General features: G+C 34.4%; 1 protein-coding gene and 1 long non-coding RNA gene across 9 annotated transcripts in view; one reads left to right on the forward strand and one right to left on the reverse strand.

The window, feature by feature from the left end:
- Positions 1-19,212, reverse strand: part of maml3 (mastermind-like transcriptional coactivator 3) — a 185,973-nt gene that overhangs the window by 138,878 nt on the left and 27,883 nt on the right. The window lies entirely within an intron of this gene.
- On the forward strand, positions 1,110-9,751 carry LOC147837441 (uncharacterized). The gene is made up of 3 exons (XR_015476807.1): positions 1,110-2,546; positions 2,640-6,830; positions 7,011-9,751. It is a non-coding gene; the product is annotated as an uncharacterized LOC147837441 (long non-coding RNA).

The following is a 19,212-nucleotide window of genomic DNA, read 5'->3' on the forward strand; positions in this document are numbered from 1 at the left end:
CAAGTCAAAATTTCAGGTAGGCCTACTTCGTGTGTGAAGAGCAGGTGATTACCCTCTCTGCTCCAGTGTTGCGAATGTGACCTGCTGATCTAACAGACACAGCACAACATGATTGAGAAACAGCAATGAACCCATTTAATGCAAAACTAAATGCATTTCTCCACTTTATACTAACAGAAACAAATAGTCATGGAGAAAGTTTTTCTTGTTGTCATAAACGTGACAGATGGATTCAGCGGCGAGAAGTGCTGAAGTTAACATGAATTTAACCACTTCATTTGTGCTTCACAAACCATAGAATCCCTTTAGAAAATGTAAGATATAGTAGGCCTACATGACATCTTTCTAATGCCTTATAATAGGCTACCTTTATGGCTTTTTTTGGCTTTTAAATTACACAGAATAAAGCGCATGCGCAAAATCAGATTTCGATCTGTACCAGCTGGCCGATATCCAATCCAAGTATTGGGATCTGTGCATGCCAAAAGATATCTCGAGTGCACGCCCCTGTCTCTCTCATCACTTAAGGTATCATACTAAGAGAGAAATGTGCTTAATGCATTATAAAGCTTGACGCATCAGAATCGGCCGATCACCATGATGACCATGACTTGGAATCGGCTGTAAAAATCCTGATCGGAGCATTCCTAATAAAACCCATCACTTTGAAACATTTCAAAACTTTTCATTTAGCCCCCCCAAAACCCCACTATATATATTCAAAAGCACCAAAACAAAAGAACAGCACCCAGCATGTTTGCTGTACAATTTGCGAAGCGCTTATATTTCAAACGCACTACATGTTTACTTCACAAAGCTGCCCTAAAAATGAGCATGTAGTAGCACTCAAAACACAACAGGGGTTTTCAATAATACTGCAAACGCACAGAGCAAACAAGACAGAGGGTGCAAAAGGAGAAGTGCAAAAAGCAGAAGATTTGAGGCAGAAGAGAGATCAAGACGAGAGAGAGAGAAAGAGTGTTTGGTGGGTTGAAAGCCCTGCAAAGGTGAGGAGATGAGAGAGATGAAGCAGATCGCTGGGATTGAGAGTTACATAAACACAGACTCGGAGTGTGTGCGCATGTGTGTTCGCGACAGAGAGAGACAGAGATTTGACGCATCGGTGCACAAGAGTTAAGACTGCATCCAGTACGAGCTGAAGGGTTTTTGCAGGACTGGACCTGTGTCTCAGGCACATGCGGTGTAATCTTCTTACTGTCTGTGAGTGCTGCCATTATATAACTGCTAATACATACACACAAAACAGGCAGCGGCAAGCCGTGCCATACCATGACCTCTCACATATACTTGCACTCGGACTGTTCGGGTGAACGTACACACTTGAAATCAAAAGCCGATGTCCTTACTTCCTCTTTAGTGCATCTACAATAGGAGTTGAACATTACATGCAACTCGACAGATGATACAAATACTCCATCTATTGAAATGAGGAATTTATCAGCATTAGATTGTTATTTATTTGTTATAGTGAATAAATAAGTTGTTTAAATGAAAAAAAAAAAAAAAAAAAAATATATATATATATATATATATATATATATATATATATATATATATACAGTTGAAGTCAGAAATATTAGCCCTCATTTGAATTTTTTCTTTTTTTTATATTTTCCAAATGATGTTTAACAGAGCAAAGAAAGTCTTGTTTGTTTTATTTCGGCTACAATAAAAGCAGTTTTTACTTTTTAAAAACATTTTAAGGTTTACATTATTACATTAAACATTTTTAGTCCCTTTAAGCTATATATTTTTCCGATAGTCTACAAAACAAACCATTGGTAAACAATAACTTGCCTAATTACCCTAACATGCCTAGTTAAGCATTTAAATGTCACTTTAAGCTGTATAAAAGTGTCTTGAAAATATCAGGTCAAATATTATTTACTGTCATCATGGCAAAGATAAAATAAATCAGTTATTAGAAATGAGTTATTAAAACTATTGTTTTACAAATGCGTTCAAAAAATCTTCTCTCCGTTAACAGAAATTGAGGAATAAAATAAACAGGGGGCTAATAATTCTGGAAAGCTAATAATTCTCACTTCAACTGTATGTTTAAAAATAATATTTTTAGAAAAATATAAATAAAACACTGGGTCTGAGCTTTTAGTTTCTCCTTCTCAATTTGCATATTCATGCTACACAATAGTAGTTTAAAATGATAGTACTATTATAATTAATTAAATGCTACCCTACATAAATAATAAAAAATATAGCATTTTTCTAATTAGTCCTTATTTTTTCTTGAGTTCTTAAGTTTTCTTGTTTATAAAGATGATTCACTCTGATTTTTGTAAAAAATTAAATTAAACTAAATTCTCGTAGGACGTCTTTGTGGCGCAGTGGGTAACACAATTGCCTCACAGCAAGAAGGTCGCTGGTTTGAGTCCCGGCTGGGTCATTTCTGTGTGGAGTTTGTATATTCTCCCCATGTACAAGTGGGTTTCCTATGCACTACAGGTGAAATGGATATGCTAAATTGCCAGTAGTGTACGACTGTGTGTGTGTGTGTGTGTGTGTGTGTGTGTGTGTGTGTGTGTGTGTGTGTGTGTGTGTGTGTGTGTGTGTGTGTGTGTGTGTGTGTGTGTGTGTGTGTGTGTGTGTGTGTGTGTGAGAGAATGCAGGAGCGTATGGGTGCTTCCCAGTGATGGGTAGCAGCTGGAAGGATATCTGCTGCATTAAACATTTGCTGGATTAATAAAGGGACTTAGCCGAAAAGAAAATGAATGAATGAAAATTGCTGTAACATGCTTTACGCTTATTTTATAAATATGAATTTTAAAATGTGCATTCATTTAAATGTAAAATGTACAATTAAATAGAAATATACTAATAAATATCCAATATCAGCGATAAGCAATAGTATCCAATAAATGACAAGGTGCTAATATATGTATGTGTAATTGGAAAAAAGGAAACAAATTAATACTTAAAATTAGTTTGAAAAAATTAGATTCTATTTGAAAGTGGAAGCTCTGCATTACCTATTAAAAACAAGCAAATAAATACTAAAAGCATTTCTAATCAATAATGTACACTACCTGACAAATGTCATTAACAAGTCTGAGGTATCAAGACATTTGTGCTGCCTATTACATCACAAACCACAGGAGAGGGCAAATTCTTCAACAGGTTAGCGCACCCTCTCATACTTCAAGGATAGTACTCCTTCTCATACTTGAGCCTCCACATCAAAGTTCCCGAAAGTAAAGAAGGTCAAGGTGCTACAGGATTGGCCTGCCTAGTCACCAGAAATGAACATTATTGAGAATGTCTGGGGTAAAATGAAGGAGGAGGTATTGAAGATGAATTCAAAGACAAGACTTTTTTTAGGTAGTGTAGATGTAACGGTCAGATCTATTTTCTACACTAACAATGAAACTTACAGAAAGCCTTTATTTCATGTTATGTGCACTCAATCTAAGAAAAATAGTGTTAAACAAGATAACTACATGGTTAATGTTAGTTTCAGGGGCAGGTTTAAAGAAATATAGTTATTAGCCAGTTATTGTAATTACAAAGATACTACATTTTGTGTAAATGCTGAGCATGATTGTAAAAGTAAGTGCCGCCAAAAGTCTTGTAAAAATTGCCAAAAGCTTACAAAACAAAAAGATCCTTCACACACTGAGCTTTTGCTAAGTAAAATTGTTTGCTATTCAATTTCTGAACTCTCTAATAATTGTTTCCTAATTCAGTTCTCTTTAATTTATTGTTAAAAGATACATAAAAAAATTTCAATATAACAAAGATTTTAAAATCCACTTGATGACTTGAGAAGTTTTGCGCTGGCCATTCACAGGCTGGGGGAGATTATCAGGCCCCAGCCTAAACTAACATGAGCTCCACATTCATCATCCTTTGTGTGGCTTTATCGACTGCGTGTTTCGATCAGCTCAGATCTGTGGGATGTGTATTGTGTAAGCTTATCCACGAGGGGTCTATAGGAGTAAGGTTTCTTACGCACCGATTTTGAGGTCAGCACAGTTTCGCAGGTGGTTTAGCATGAAACCACACACATCTAAACTAATAAAGATACAACACAAAACACACCCTTTTCTTTCAATTTAGACTTTCCGCCAACTCTAAGACATTCTAAAGCAGGGGTGTCCAAACTCAGTCCTGGAGGGCCACTATTCTGCAGATTTTATCTCCAACTTGCCTCTACACACCTACAAAGATGTTTATACAAAGTCTAGTAAGAGCTTGGTTAGCTAGTCCAGGTGTGTCTGATTGCGGTTGAAACTAAACCTTGCAGGACAACGGCCCTCCAGGGGACTTTTAAGATTTTTTAAAGTTGCTTTCGAAGTACATAAATATGGAAATGATGATTGTGTGTTATTTGAAAATAGTCATGTGATGAATGTTGTTGCTATGAGTTATTGTTAAACGGTCAGATATTTTGCTCATAAAATGGTTATGGCAGACAAATAATTTAAGAAATTGATTAGGTCTTTCTATCTAAAGTTCCTTTAGATAGAACCTTTTTTTTTTTGTAAATTTGACAAGTTTTACATTAATCCATGTATCTTTTTAGGAAATGTCTGCTACCATATGGAAATGAAAAAATGGTTTAAAACGACGTAATGTGTATGCCACACCTACTTTACATGTGGCGCTGTAAACAAACACAGGGATCCAGGAAAGACTAATATTAGAAAAGAATGCAGTGAGTATATATCATCTCTTTTATTGTGCTTTTTAATGGTCATAGTAAAACAACCTAATTTTTCCATTTAAATGTATCATATTGACTTGCTTTTTACATAAATAACTTGCCAATAAAGCACAGTTTTCATCTCACATGTTCAAGAGAACAAAATTCTAGTATCAATAATACAACTGAAACTTATTATAACTGAGAAAGCCTGTGGCACTTTTCCCCCCAAACTAATAAATGCCTCAGAGCTGTCAGACAAAACGCAATAACAATCGCTGTCATGTTATCCTGCATTCAGATACCTGATGTTTGGAAACACACCCTTGTGGGAATCATTTGTAAAAAAAAAAAATATATATATATATAATTTTGATGACAGACTTCAGAGTATTGTGCACATTGAGGAATTCATTTGATGAAGGCGTTTCCGTTGTAGTTTAAATGGGATTTTATTCACATCTTGGGATTTCCATGAAGTGTTTTTAATGCTGTATATCACAATGACCAAAAAAAACATGTGTGGAGGATGTAAACATGAGTAGTGTGAACAAAACAAAAACTGTAAGTGGCGGATGTGGAGGGAGAGATGTCAAATCCTCACAAAGGACAATATTAGAACTGAAGGAAATTAATCCTGCTTAAAGGAATATTTCAAGCAAGAATGAACATTTCTGAAAGTGCGAGGGAATGCTTGGATGGGAGGTCAGGTGAGGCAGTTTGTTGATAGATATTAGCCACTTTCACACAGTGATATCAGTGATTATCCTGAAAAAGTTCCTGAATGACTTTACCAGTAAATTTTAAAAAGCGCTGTTCAGGGGTTTTTTTAAAACAGAATTTTTTCGGAAAAGACCGTTTACACATCCATTCCAAAATATTGGTAAATTCAGACACTATTAACCAGAAATGAGCTCTAAACAACTGCGCTTGTATTTGTAAACATTTGACTACATTACAAACTCTGTGGATGGATAAGTATTAGGGATGCTCATTTCGGTTAATTTTGCTAACCGACAACCGCCGCTCATTAATCGGTTATTAACGGTTAACTGGTCAGATTACCATTAATTTTATATTAAACAAATCGACGAGTCTATTTTGTGTCTGACACATTAAATATTGCATTTTAAAACACTGATTTATTTTTATATGCTAGCATATAAATAATAGAACAATACAACAGAGCATTTTCACGCACCTGCAGTGTTTGGCACAGAAGAACATAATAAACTAAATAAAATGAATAAAATAAATAGGACTGCTCTAAATTATTTTCACTTAAATAGTTAATTTATATTACAAAACGAAAACACTGACTGAATATTTTTAACAACCGGCATAGGCTGTTTTTTTCCCAATCATATTTTTGTCTTCCGTCAAATAAAATAGCAAACTTCCTCAAATCGCTCGCTCCACGGAAAATATGCATTTATTTAATGCCCCGCTGTTATTATTATAAATCACAAAATCTTTTAACATTTTTAATAGAAATCATTATTTTAAAGATTATGTCTTGCTATGGTTTCCTTTCTCTCCATCGCGGCTCAAGTGCGCGCTGCGTGATGAAAAACAACAACGCGCGCATATGTAGACTTTTTGTAAACAGTTTTGTTGTTTAAATACGATATTGCATTAATGTGCATACATGCTTTATAAACTGTAAAATAAAAGGTAAAGCTTATTTGTTGCGTTTATGACGCAGATGGTTTAGCATCAACACGTCTGTTTCAAACAGCAATATTCTTTTTCCATTTTGCTTCTTTGGCAAATGTGTCTGTAGGCACGGGTTATACGTTATCGTCCCGCAAGTTAAATATGTCTTGCAGTTGAACACGTGGCCGACCACAGCTAACGTGCTTTTTTCATTCCAAAAACACGAGGCGCACCTCACTGCCTTTATGTTGACAAGGAAAAAAGAAGAGAAGAAGCGCGGCCCTCTTATGAAACGACTGAATCAGCTGGGTATCGATTGTGCAAAAGTGTTGCTGTCTATGTTGTTACAATTGTAATATTTAATACTATTGTGATATTCAAGATTTGTACATTCATACAGCTCTGGATAACTTAAAACAGCGATTAGATCTTCAGAGCGTAGCTAATGTGTCCTGAAGTAAAGCGAAACGGCTATAAACTCCAGCAAAATAGAGTGATTATATGCAGAGTCATACTTTATCTATAAATAAAGTATAACTATAGAAACAGTGTTCATCTTAACTGAAAGCTTCTGCGTGTTTGCTGGCCTCACGCATCGCGCACCTGTCAGTCATTCAGTCAGCACGTAACCCCAAAGGATTAAACAATAGAGCACAGCACTATACGGTTACAGAAAAGTTTGCGCTGTTATAATCCACTTACCTTTTAATATGTTTTGATGCGATTATAATCCGCTAATAAAAAACAACAACAACAATAACTGAATGTTTTAAATGGGTAATGTAGCCGTGGCGAGATGAATTTTGGTTCCCGCCATGGAAGAAAGAATGTAGCGGAAACCAAGCTCTTTAAAAGTTCTCTGTAGTTGTCTTGACAACACAAACTGCTGCTCTGGGATGAGCCGCGTGCAAAAGATGTCCCTCTTAACGCAAAAGTGCATTCAATCAGCCCCTTATGCAGCCAAACTAAAAATATAGAAAATAATAGTTTTAATCATTTAACTGATAACATTATTCGGTTACAAACACACCCTTTCGGTTAACGGTTAATCGATTATTTTGAGCATCCCTAATAATTATTGTGAACAACTTCGATGAAAACATGAGGGAACACTTTCGCATGTCGAGATGTACATAATATGTATGTGTGTGCTGCTGCTCACCTGCTGCTTCATGTGCTCGTGCGTCAAGCAACTGAAACAGAGCTTGAAGGGAAACAAACAGTGGTTTATCAAAAGCATTTTATCTATGATTTTTTACACAGTTGGCATTAAGAAGGAACATAAAACATTATCTGACTAACATCTAGCAGCTCAATGTGTCTGGAAAAGTATTTAAAGGCTTTTATTAATTTTCATAAACAGCTTAGATGTGAATGCGTCTGACTGTTCTGATTGGCTGGAGTAGACGTCTCAAGTCAGAGCATTCTAGACGTGAACGTGCTCTTTTCGACAACTTTCCTTTTGTGCTCACACAGCACAACATTCCAGCAAATTACCCTTAACAACATCTCTTTCCAAAAAATTGTCAAAAATTTCAAGAACAAATATTCAAAAAGGGTCTGTTCACACATACAGAACAATTCAGAAAATTGCCAGTATTTCCAGAAAGGTCCGTATATGTGAAAGGGGCTATTGATAAATGCGTCAACACTATCACCATCAAAGGTGGCCGGACTACATTCTCATATGTGCCTATATCTGTGGATCAAAGCTAATAACATTGTAAATAATGTTCAGTTTGTTAGGCGGACTAAACGTTTCGCTTCACACATCCTCAGTGTATCATTTAGAGCCATGATCATTGATTTGGACTGGTTTGAATGTGTTTATTTTTTATGCTTATTTTTTAAAATACCTATCACTATTCACTGTCATTATATGAATCACCAATGACTCTGGATTTAGCTATAAACTTCTTTAGTGTTCTACTGAAAAAACAAAACATCACCTGCATCAGCTGTGGTAAGTAATATAACAGAAAATGTTCTTGCTTGCAAGTTGAGTAAAATGATGTTAGTTATTTTATATCTTATTTGCTTATTGTTGAAGTGACTTCTCATTTGTATTGTAGGTTGTATTTTTTACATCAGTTGGTCTCTCCCCATCCAAAAACCCTGAGTTTGTTTCAAGGGATATTATTTGAGTATATGTTTGTTCATGTTTTTATCCACAAAGTGTGAACTGCCAATTGAATACAACAAAATGCATCAAATGTTTCGCAAACAAAACAATCGTGCCAGCCATAAGGCTATTTTAATCCTGTTGTTTTATTCTTACTTTCCACATATGTTTGATTGTCTCTCAATAACGGTGATGAGTAAGTGTGTTTTTGGTGTTTAGCATATGAACAAGCACTGATGATCCTTTGCTAACACCTATTTACGCAAAGATGGGTTTTGTGCTTATGAGACCACTCAGGTCAAAGCACCACTAAAGACTGAACGTTAAGAACAAGTGTCACTGATCTGCCCTCAAGTGTCCTCAACTAGTGTCATAATCAGGCGCCTCCGTCCCTCTTACTTCAACACTAAAAAAACATTAGATCAAATCTCAAGACAGAAAAGCAGAAGTTCCCATACATGTTTAATTTATGATGAGCTACATTTGTAAATATGTTGGTAAAACGGCAACATGATTTACATTAAGACTGAAAAGTTGTGTATTTTTTTTTTTAAAGGAAGTTTTGTGGACATCTTTCAGCACTCCGGGGAGCTTCATAGAGGAATTGTGCTGATTGGTACATTTTTGTCTTTACATTTTATACTGATGATCCCCTAGAGTGTTTGCAAATAAGTGCACTGATTTCTACCGACAAGCACATGACTAGCATCTATAATATCATTATATTCTGGATTGAAAAAATAGCTGCATCAGAACAAGATGAGATGTGGTTGAGTAAATAAATCTATGTTTCATTAATCACCTGTAAACAAATCTCAATTTACACGCAACATATGTACTCAAATAAAGCACCAGGATATCACAGAGAGAAAATGGAGTAAACATTAAAACAGCTCTCTCAACAGCAATCAATGAGATGAAGATTTATAAACCCCTAGGTGTATTTTGTGACACAATTATGACTTGGCATACCTAAAGTTATGATATCCGCAAACAGCATGTCTGTCATGTGTCGTATTTGTTTTTTTCTATTTCCTCACTACCTGACAAAATTCATCAAATCCCGAAGTCATGGTCGTCAATGCCAGTTGTAAAAGCAACAAATAATAACTTAACTTCAAGTTGATCATTTGGAAAAGTGGCAGAAGTTCCTAAAAGTAAATAAGGTCATGGTGCTCCAGGATTGGCCAGTGCAGTCACCGGACATGAACATTATTGAGCATCCCTGGTGTAAGATGAAGGAGAAGTCATTAAAGATGAATCCAAAGAATCTTGATGAACTCTGGGAATCCTGCAAGAACACTATCTTAGCCGTTCCAGATGACTTTATTAGTTATTTGAGTCATTGCAGAGATGTATGGATGCAGTTGTCCAAGCTCATGGGAGTCATACACTATACTAATTATTTTTCCACTGCAACATATTCCATACTGTACATTATTTCTGTTAAGTAACGAGACTTTTGTCTAAGTAAAGTCAGACCTTCCTGTCCATATTAAATAATTAAAAATCAAGGCAGGATCATATTTTATTTTGGTAAAATAAGCGTAAATGTAGAGGCCTTTCACTTCAAGCAAAGTTCTTATTTGACGTTCTGAAAACCAAAAACATTATTTTAATTACATTTAGTCTTTTTAGCGTTTTCTTCAACTATTTATATAAATAAACAAAACTGTATATATTTAAAATATTGTTTTGTATAAAGTCTCATTTCTTTCTTTTTTTTTCAATTTTACTTTACGAACTCTGTTTACACAATCCTGTTACCATTTTAACCTTAGCAGCTTGAGTAGGAATAGAGTCTTCTTTCTGCATCTGCAAGGCCAGACATCCTCTTAAAAAAATAATGTTAGCCTGTCTGCCATTTCTCCTGCCCCATTAGTTTTCTGGCTCAGCCTGCTGTCTAAGTCACACATTTGGCCAGTTTAAATGTTGAACACATCTAATATTCATCCAGAAGTTTGCAAATACTGCTGGAGACAGCACCTAAACAGAGCCTGACCACAGTTCAAGATCAATGCAAGCACAACACTGAGGTGCGTTTCCCTGGAGCCTCTGCCTGTCGCTTACTTCTGCCTCCTGTTCGCCTTTAACCATGTCGCAGTAATTAGAGGAGACACTGCGAGCATGTCTTCTTGCCTTCTCTTCACAAGAGATAACTGTAGAAATCAAACAAGAAAAGCTGCAAACAAACAAGCAAAACATGTAATTCAGCTGGAACTTTTGAACTTGCAAAGCTGAACTGACCTATTGTTTGGTCCCTCCCCTAAGATGCACATCAGCCAATGGCATTCGAGAAGTCGACATCTTTAGGTTTCAGCAGAATAGAGAAAGACAACCAACACAGTTTTATTGAAACGTGCTTCATTCTACATTTTTGTGCAAAAAAATAAAAAAATAAAAAATTGGCTTGACAGCAGATTCTAGGTAAAATGAACTCTAAAAGGCAGTATGACAGACAAAATGTGTGTTCCTTTCACACTAATGATATGCACAGGGACATGCTATCAACAAATAAAGGATTCTTTTGCTGAAATACTTTACACATCTCTGAATAAATAACACAAAACAACTTGTTTGCAGTGTCTCTGATTGTTATAATGTACGCTTGCCTTGCGCAGTTTACTTTGTACACTGTTTTACCTGTGATGCAGAGTTTTCAGGTTTGAGTCTGGTGAAGAACAGTTCCACAAAAAAGATAAAAGCGATATGAAATCAAAGCAAAAATACGAGGTCAGAGTGCACTTTTCTCTTACTTTTGCTTTTGAAAACACCCTTGTTTAAGTTTAGGGAAGGATTTAGACCAGTATTTGGCCAGGCGATTAATACGACAAGCCCTGCCTTATTTTGAACATGTACAAGAAGGATTTTTAGCTGAATTTTACAACAAAACATACCCTAAGCGACGCATTTCAGATTTGCAAAAATGCAGACAGCGCCCTCTGGTGGATTTGTCATCTGAACAATGCCCCTAAGTGTACCAGGACCAACGTATTTTACGTTTTGCAAAAATGTAAAGAACATATTTTGTATTAGCCTGGGTTGTCTGAACTTTGTTTGCTAATATTTTGCTAATCTTCCTTCACATGTTGTCAGGGTACCGGTTTACTACAGGCAATGGTTTAAAGAGTACTAAAAAATAATACTTAAGTAAAAGTACCATTAGTTGCCTAAAAATGTAGTGCGAGTGAAAGTATCTGTTGTGAATTTTACTCTAAGTAAAAAGTAAACCTTTCAAAAGTTCTCAAGAGTAGTGAGTATTAGGTAAGCTGATGCATTTACATGTAATTTGTGCATGTGTTTATAAATGTAACATTCTGTAGTACATTTAGTTATTGCCCACCAGACACACAACGTCATAAAACAATAATATTAGGTTTAGGTTGTGAAGTCAGGTGACCAAAATTCAATGTCTAGCCAGCGTCTAATGACAATGTTACTTTGATGTCCAATAATGACGTGAAATGACATTGATATTTGGTTGATTTTAGATTGGATGTTGGACATTAACATCGGCCTTACGTTGGGTTCTGATGTCAACCCAATTTTCATTTCCAAACAAAATGCAATGTCCCACAACTGGGTCATTAAATGTAAAGACTTTGGGCATCTTTTTGGATACTATAATTGCTTAAAAACAGTTTGCTGGAATAATAAATCACACATGTCTTGAGCTTGTTTATTATGATGTGATTTACATTATATGTGCTGATTTGATTGAACAGGACATCACATGACTTTTTCTAATCCCCGTAAACAAGAATCAATAAAGTAGTGACTGCAGGCTAAAGGAAAGTAGTGGAGTAAAACTACCGATACTGCCTAAAAATGTACTCAAGGGAAAGTAAATGTTAAATTTTTTTAAACTACCTTAGTAAATTACAATTCCTAAGAAAAACTACTCAATGACGGTAGTTTAAGTATTTGTAATCTGTTACTTTACACCACTGACTACAGGCAATATGAAGTATTGTGTAGAATCAGCAGTGTAACACACAAGTTGCGTATTCCAAAAGGTAAACATGTAACAAACATCTTGTGCCACACAAAAGTGTTCTTGGAGTTTCGTATGATTACAGTGGAGACAATGAAGTGACATGGAATGTTTCGCCAATGTTTTCGGCTCCATTTATGGACTTTGAACATCTCAGTCAAGACCACTGTGGCCTATAGACAAGACAGAGAGCTCCCGCATTTCATCTAAAATATCTTGATTCATGTTTCAAAGGTAAATAAAAATCTCAGGGGTTTGGAAGAACATGAAGGTGAGTAATAAACAACACAATTTTCATTTTTGAGTGCACTTACTTTTTAAGTTCCACTTGAATGCTCCTCAAACCCTTCTGTGTTCAAAAAATATTACAAATATCTTCTCTGTAAAAATATCTGTCAATGTATAAAAACCAGCAGTAAACTAAAAAGTGCAGGTCTAATAGAAGTCAATTAGTCAGTACCAAGTCAATTGCACAAATTACAATGACCTTCACCAAAAACAAATCTCAAACCGTTTAGACTTGTTTTGTAAAAGCAAGACTTCTACAGTAGATAGAGTAGAAAATCTATCTCCTTTTTCTCTTATTACGCTCTCATAATTAAGGCAACAAACAAAATCCTTCAGCTTAATGAGGAATTTCAGTGTGCCATCTTTCAAAACAAGGGAGTTTTGAAACTGCATTCTCTTTCTATGAGATCAAATGCCTTTCCTCATATTCACAAAGCAGCTAACTAAATCAGTATCGCAACTCACTGACCCTGTATGAGTGAACCCTGGGAAACTCAACATATTCCTTCTCAAGGCTATCTGTTAATGCTGCTGTTACCACTTAAATTTGATAAAAACAATTTAAAAATACATGTATGGAAATATGTAAACTAAAAATATTTGTAAATTCAACTAAATTAAATTTTTTTTTAAATGCTTCAATCCTGTTTCCAGTTGTCAGGAATATCATAATAAACCAAATAAAAATGTACTTACAATATAAAAAGACAAACACTTTATATTACTTTAACATCTTTCAGCATAAAATATGAATATTAAATGTTGAATTACAAAAAGATTGTCACCTACCCAAACTAAAAGCTAAGAAGGCTTTGTACAGTATAATACAAATCTGACCATAAGACCCCGCTTTTCAATTTAAAATACAATACAATAAAATTCAATTTAAAATAGAAATGTCTTAAAGGGAAAATAAATGAACAATGATCATATAATGTGATATTTTCCATGTGTCCATCAGCTATGCTTCCTCTGTTTCCTTCAGGACGGTCCGCCCTCATTACACTAGTGAGAGCGTAAGCTAGTCCATGATGTATTTTTAGCCTCATGTTTGCAGATTAGCCAAGTATTTTTAGACAGTGTTATCCAATAGCGCACACACACACAGGCGCACACACACGTCACTGGGGCTCTGCTTACTACAGCCCAGCACTAACTGAAGGTTTAAGACCTGAGGGAGAGAGCCCGACTGAATCTTAGCAAGACCAGAGGTCACAGTTACACGCTTATAGGACATCAGACAAGCTATATGGAGTTGAAATCAAGAAAATCCAACAAATGACTAAAGATATTAAAAAAGAAGTTTGTAAAGTTATATTATATAATATAACAATACATCATAAAATATAATATTAATATTATAAAAAAATTTAAGTAGCTTTTTATATAAAATACCACTTCAGTTTTTCTACTAGAAATTGTAATGTCAAGGTTAATATAAATAAATAAAACTACACTAAATAAATAAAAGATTATCATATCCATATGTCATATTTAAAAATCTAAAAAGGTAAGATTAAAATTTTTTATAAAAATATAAAATTTATATGAAAAGAAATGAATAAAAATATTTTTGTAAAATTTATCGAATTTCTAATTTTTGTCTTTTAATATAATATAATATAATATAATATAATATAATATAATATAATATAATATAATATAATATAATATAATATAATATAAGCTTATTATAGATTATTATTAGATAATTATAAATAAATAAATAAATAAATAAATAAATAAATAAATAAATAAAGCACTGGAAAAAGTATATTTAAGATTGTATATAAAACTAAAAACTAAATTATATATATATTCTGAAAACATGGAATATTAAATTGACCTGTCATATTATGAAAATAAATGTTATAAAACGATAATGTGCTTATTTAAAATGTTGAAGACACATTAAAAACAAAACAAAATATACAATTTAATTAAAAATTTAATTTAAAAAAATATTAGTATAATTAAACTGACTAGATTTTAACAAAAAAATATTATTTCAGTTTTTCTACTGAAAATTGGGTCCCACTTTATATTAAGTGTCCTTAACTACTATGTACTTCCTTTAAAAAATAAATACAATGTACTTACTGTGTTTGTAATGTATTTGAGAACACTTGTGGTGCTTTTGAGTTGGGAAAGAGGTTGAGTTATGAACAGGTTTTGTGGTATGGGTAGGTTTAAGGGTGGGTTAAGGTGTAAGGGATGGTCAACAATGTATTTACAAATGTAATTACAAAAGTTAATTAAAGATGTATTTACATACTGGTATTTAATCAAGCATAAGTACACCGTAAATACATGTATTTACACAATAAGTACATTGTAACAAACTATTAACTCCTGTGTAAGTACTTATTAGTTAAGGCCACTTAATATAAAGTGGGATCGAAAATTGTAATGCCAAGGTTATTACATTTTTTTAAAATAAATAAATAAAACAAAGCACTGGAAAATTTATATTTAAAATTATATATATAACTAAAAACTAAATTATTTAAATTCTGAAAAAATGGAATTTTAAATTGACCTGTCATATTCTGCAAATAAATGCTATAAAATAATAATGTGCTTATTTAAAAATGTAAAGACCTATTAAAAACAAAACGAAACAAAAATAAAATATATAAAATGAAAAAAATAATAATTAAATAAAATAAAAAATAAAACAATAAAGTCTCTTCCTAACACAGCTGTCGATATGGGCTCTGCACCGGCCACTTGCTTTATAATTATGAGTAAGAGATTCTGAGAGCAGCCTCCAGCGCTCTTTCCCTCTCTCTCTCTCTCTGCTTTTACAGAGAACATTACATAATTTTCTCTGTGAAATGAGCACAGTCTCGTCTTTTCACACAAACACACACACACACGGTGACAGATCAGAGAAGACAGGCAGGCTGTTCACTGCCGTCTGCATCACTGTCATCATGAAAACACACCGACAGGGAGAAGGGAACACTGAACACCTGACCACAAGCAGCTTACATGACCAGTCCCACACCAACACACACTATAGCACTACTACCACCACAGCTGACATTCAAGTGAACAGTCACACCATGACAGTATTGCTAATTCATCAAGGTTAATTGAACATGAAAAGTGAAATATGCTCTGCCACCAGTTTTGTGCAGTCTTTAATTTCAGATGAATAAACACAGAAATAAATATTTATTTACATTCACACCATTTGCAAAAAAAAAAAAAAAAAAACACAAACCAACTCTGACACTGTCAGAATTTTTACAGAAAAAGGGTCCGTTCACACAGAATGCATTTTTTCACTCCAGTGCACTACTCTTCTATTGGTTTTTATTGTAAACACACACTTGACGAACATGTGACCTTTACACTAGCATGCCCTGCCTTTTAAAGCATTGCATTTAGATGTCGTGTCAAGTTAAAAGATCTTCAGTTTCTATGCAGTGCTGCTCATCACTGTCAGTTCCATAGCAGTGGAGCTCGGAGGCTTTTTCTGAACACAACCTTAAGGCAGTAGTCCCCAACACCCAGGCCGCGGACCGGTACCGGTCCGTGAATCAATTAGTACCTGGCCAAGCAAAAAATCATCAATTATGAGCCGTTTTACTTATCATCTGAGTCTAAACGATCTTTAACTTTGGGAAATCATTTATTTTGAAAAATGACCAGACTCTCTCGGTTACATTTCGGTTACTTGAGCACCAAAATGTTACTCACAAGCTAGCAAAATGAGTAAGAAACAGACGTCTTTGGAGAGTTTCTTTTCGAAAAGGAAAAGGCCAAATGAGGGACCCATGAACAGCCAAGGACTGGATTCGCAACCCATTTGTCAACAAATCAGGTGAATCCAGCATGTCTGTGCAAGAAGACTGCAAATGATGGCTGCCTTGTTCACATATTGCATCTTTTCTTAGTGCAAGTTCATTATTTCCAATGAAAGCACACACATCTTTAGAATGCTGCAAGTGCACCGCAAGACACGTGACGTGTACTAATGGATAGGGGTGTCACGATTTCGATTTTAAATCGAAATCGATCGAAATTTATGCTCAATTTCGATTATCGAATTAAAAAAGTTGAATCGTCGATGCTGCCACGCCCCCATGTCACGTCAGCTTGGCTTGCCAAGTGGGAAAAAAAACAGGCTTGTTGAAGTGCTTGTTCAACTGCAGAAGCAGGAGACCCGTCGACAGAACTTAAACCCTCTCCTCTTTCAATGAAGTTGCGGTGTGTCCCCGTTGCAAATCTGCTCGCGAAAAGTACACACTCAGGCCCTGTTTACACTGTCTTTGTTTTTAAATGGCATTTTAGAACGACAACGATTTGACATCCACAGTGGGGTGTAGCATTTTTGAGCAGCCCTCCTTCCTCTCTACCTCTGAAAATGCACATCACGTGAACACACAGACACAGACGCACACACAGCCATCGAGGATTTTGTTTGGTTGCCTATAAAGACCTCCTGACGTTACACTTCTCCCCCAGGTCGCAGTAAAATTGTCAAGCATTGCCCGGTCCACAGTCATAAAATTGTTGGGGACCACTACCTTAATGTACAAGTAGCTAAAACTTGCTCATTTAGAGGCGGGAGCCAGCAGACATGCAACAACTTTTTTCATAAGGTAAACACAAAACAAAAGTTTACATCTGGAGTTCCTTTAAAAGACTTGACACTTCTAAACAATCGCTACATCCAGTTCGCAACTCTCAGAACCACCCACAATGGTCACAGCTACCAAGCCGACTAATCACAGACCTTGCGATAAGCATCATTGCATCGTGTAGTTACATTTTTTGAGAGGTGCGAGGCTGCACTGGACCATACGCGTACACTGGACACACAAGTATAAATCTTTGCTTTAGAAGCAAAGACTCGTTCTGTGTGAATAAACCTTGTAAAAATAAAACGTTACAACCTTTTAACACATAAGCTTTTATTTGTAAAAATTGCATTTAGATTTTTAATATTTAATTATAAAATAATTACACGAAAATGACAAGATTTCATCAGTTACATCAAGGTTTTTATAAAATTTTAGAAGACGTGTTTCTTTTTTAAAAAGCCTGACTTAGCATTACCAGTTGTATTTGTATTGATAACATTTATACGTTTTATTAAACTTACTTTTGCTCGTTACAGCAATTACGTTAACAAGGTATTTGCAGGAATCCTAAAGATAATTTCAATACCTTTTTTATAATTTTTTAAAGACCTCAGAATATTTTAAGACCTCATCACCACTTCAAGTTCCAATCACTATCAAAGTGTTGTTAATAAACGGTTTTAGTTAAATAAATCAATGGAGCACAACCATGCAACAGAACTCCGAAAAGCTCGGAAGAAACTAAGCTTGAATGAAAAAAACTACACTATTGTTTTCACTGACAGGCTACAGAAAATTTGTCTTTCTCCAACCTGGAGAACTGAAAACTTATGTTTTTATCACCTGAGGAGGAGCCCTGGCCCGAACCAATCGCGTGGATCGAGCACATCATTGTTAATATTAGGGAGGTAAATAAATCTATTTATGCTTTTATGTAGTCAAACACTTTGGACAATGCTTGAACGAAATTTAATAATTTGTAAAAACACGATTAAGACTTTAATACCTTTTAAGTGCCTTAATTTTCTCATAATTGATTTATCAACTTATTATACTTTGTTAGACCCTGCAGACACCCTGAATAACTAATGAAATACATCTTTAACAACCTGTTAATTGGTTAAAAATAAATTTCCTTACAACATAAAGAGAAAAATTGTAAATAGCCTATATGCTATGAAATAATAATTTTACTGTAAAACGCAATGTATTTTTGTAAAGATATTTTTAATATTATTATTATTATTATTATTATTATTATTATTATTAATAATAAAACAATTATATCTAAGTACACTATAAAAATTCAATAATGAATTGCTATAGTATTACTGAACTGAGCATTTTCATAATTCATAAGTATTAATATTATTATTATTATTACCATTATTATTATTGTTATCATCATTATTAATAATAACATTTGATAGTACACCATTGAAATCAAATGATGAATTGCAACAATTACTCAACTTTTAGCATTTTCATAATTTACAACTATTAATATTATTACTATATAATAATATTAATAATAATAATAATAATAATAATAACATTAAAAAAACTTTTGCCATATTAAATGCCATATTAGAAAATTGGTACTTGAAGATAATTCATTATTCATAGTTTCACAAATAATATTTATTTCACTGTATCGATGCATTACTCTGTTTGACCTTCCTAACACAGCAATAGTTTTAACCAATGATGCCACTTTAAGGCGGGACTACCTGATACACCAACCAATAAATGAAAGTGTAAATGTATAAAAATAAGTCTGTTTGAAAAATGACTTGATTTGACAACCAAGACAGAAAGTGCACTTAGGCTATGAGATAAAACACCAGATCCCGACTCAGATCCCAAAATCCACACC

The sequence above is a fragment of the Danio rerio genome, chromosome 1, assembly GCF_052040795.2.
Source record: "Danio rerio strain M-AB ecotype USA chromosome 1, GRCz13ab, whole genome shotgun sequence".
Taxonomy (NCBI): Eukaryota; Metazoa; Chordata; class Actinopteri; order Cypriniformes; family Danionidae; genus Danio; species Danio rerio.